This window comes from Nannospalax galili, unplaced genomic scaffold, assembly GCF_000622305.1.
Source record: "Nannospalax galili isolate Female #2095 unplaced genomic scaffold, S.galili_v1.0 scaffold952, whole genome shotgun sequence".
NCBI lineage: Eukaryota > Metazoa > Chordata > Mammalia > Rodentia > Spalacidae > Nannospalax > Nannospalax galili.
Genome location: NW_008331504.1, coordinates 49452 through 52288, shown reverse-complemented (window position 1 = coordinate 52288; position 2837 = coordinate 49452). Strand labels below are relative to the sequence as shown.

Here is a 2837-nt window from a genome sequence, read left to right as displayed (position 1 = left end):
ATCTCCCAAGTGGTTTTTATACTTGTTTTAAAAATTATTTTATTTATTATTTTTATTTTATGTATATGAGTGTATTGCCTACATGTAGGGGGATGATATTACATTATTAAATGATAGACTTCAGTTTAGGAAATCAGCTTGAATTTGTGTGAGTATTGATTTCCTCATGTCTGTGTTCCCTGTTCTCTTGATTTTGTTTTACTGGCATGCTTCTTGTGTTTTGAAGCTCCAGGATGCTTCTTCTACCTTTAGATGGCTCAGTTAAGAGCACTGGCTGCTCTTACAGAGGACCAGATTCAGTTCCCAGCACCCACATGTCAGCTAACAACTGTCTGTAACTCCAGTTCCAGGGAAATTGCTGTCCTCTTCTGACCTCCGCAGGCATTGCATGCCGTAGGTGCACTTAAATACATGCAGGCAATACACTCATACACACAGAAATAAAATATTAAAAACCCAAACCCAAACAAAAATTTTCTCAGATTTACATTCTCCTAGTTTAAAATATTTAAGTTTTTAAGGTAGTTTTATGTTTGTAGAAAAATCTATTTGAAGTACCAAAAATAACCCCACTCTCCTCCGCTTCGGCCAGGCTTCTCCATCTTGCATTATTTTGCAGTACCTTTGTTACAGCTGATGAAGCAATATTGACACGTTAACTAAACCCACCTTCAGTGACAAGAGTTCAGTGATACATATCCATCATGATGTATCACACAGAGTAATTTCATTGCCCTGAAAAGTCCTTCAGTGTCACATCTTCATCCATCTCTCCTGTTCCCAGGGCAACCACTGATCATTTTATTGTTTCTATCTTGCCTTTTCATAATGTCAATGATTTGAATCATGAAGTGTGGGTCCTTTCCACTCTGGCTTCTTTCACCTAGCAATATGCTTCTAAGACCCTCGGCTCCCTGGCTCATTTCCTTCTATCAGAGCGATAGTCTGTTGTACCACACTTCACTTACACATCTATTCAGCTACACTGTCGGCTTCTAAGTGTGGTCAGCTGTGAATAAAACTTCTATCTAAGACCCTCGGCTCCCTGGCTCATTTCCTTCTATCAGAGCGATAGTCTGCTGTACCACACTTCACTTACACATCTATTCAGCTACACTCTGTCGGCTTCTAAGTGTGGTCAGCTGTGAGTAAAACTTCTGAACTTCTATAATCATTCATGTGCATGTGTTTGTACTGACATGGGGTCTTGATTCAGTTGGGTATTTACCACGGAGCGGAGTTACTTAAACTTTCCTTTACATTTTTACTCCACCTCAGGAAGGACTTTACCTTCCTGAACTCTAGACCCAGTGCTCCTGCCGCTGACTTTATCCTGTGTTCCATTCGACACAGCATGTGGCAGTGTCATCACCACCTAAGGTAGTGATGCGGCCCCTGAAAGTGGCTTTCACCACCTCACCCATGAAGGGCTTGGTTCCCTTGTGTAGCCCAAAGGCTCCTCTGAAAAGCTGGAGCTGATCCAGGGTGAGACTGGGTGATGCAGAGCAGACTGGGAAAAAGGGGTGGAGCCGCTGCAATACTGGGCACGGGAACGCTGAGCGAGAGGGAGGGAGCGAAGTCTATAAGCTGTGCAAAATCCAAATAGGATGCCTTATGTCGGTTTGTTAATCTGCCTCAGGTCCGGGAGACCTTAGAGTCGTCAGAGGGCGTGTGTCGGTCTCCCAGAGAGAGAGAAAAGGGAAAAATTTAGTGAAACAATTGGCACAGCCTGGCAGGATGATGTTGGAAATGACGAACAGTAGGAGTTCAGGAAAAGCAAGAAGGCTAGTGGCCGTGATCACATGGGTCAGACAATGGATCACAGATATGTAACTAGAATGATGTGGGTGTTGCAGACACAGAAGACCCAAAGGGGAAATTCCCTGGGCCACAGCCATCCTGTAAATGTGGGAAAATAGCTCAGTTGCTTGTGTGTGAAGAGTCTTTAAAAGTCAAAGCGAGCAGAAAAAAGAATTTCTACAAGCCTTGGACAGCAAGAGGGGAAATCCAGAGAGGGGGAGTGGCCGCTTTGCATAATAAAAGATTTGTCTGAAACAAACGCAGCCCCAGCCAAGGGTGAGAAGGCTAAGAAATTACTGACAAATTCAATCTCAGTCTCAGAGCTTAAGAGAGAGGAAAAATGGGAGATTTTAACTTGCGGTTGGGGACAAGGAGTCAAAGGACCCAAGGAAAAAGACAGATAATAATGAGAAAAGAAAAGACCTAGAAATAAAAGTAGCTAAAGCCGCCTCTCAGATTCAACCTTTGATACAAAAGGAGAAAATAGTTAACAGGACTGTACCTAGGAGAAAATACTCCACACTGGAGCTGTTGAAACCAGGAAAGACTTACAAGCAAGCAATCAAAGACCCCTCACCACATGACTCGTGAGGTTATGGGACATGGGAGCAAATAGTGTTAGTTTAAATCCTTCAGAAGCGTCACACCTGAGGTTGAGGTATATAACCACCCATCTATCCTTGAGACATAGGGTGTTTAACCTAGGCCAATACAGGAGGGAGTGGCCCCTAATGGGATGGCTTGTGCAAGGTATTAAAGATAATGGTCATCACCAAGGAGACTACCAATGTAGAACCCTGAGACCCTCTTCATTCACCCGCTATCCCCCAATCCCTCCAGACCCCCTGTGATAGCTCTTTTAGCTTCTGTAAAATGCTTGGCTGCTGCTTTAGACATGTCTAGACATACCCTGGCATGCCCTGACCCCCGCCTGCTATTCCCCTCCCCCCTTCCAGGAAACTATAGATTAAGCAAGCCTGGGCATAAAAACTGGCCTATAAGGTAAAAACGGAGACTCCTGGCCCCACAGGTAACAG

The 2837-nt window shown here is 44.1% G+C and overlaps 1 pseudogene; it reads right to left on the bottom strand.

Annotated features, from left to right (window-relative positions):
* LOC103728683 overlaps positions 1-2837 on the bottom strand; it is a 31298-nt pseudogene that overhangs the window by 16425 nt on the left and 12036 nt on the right.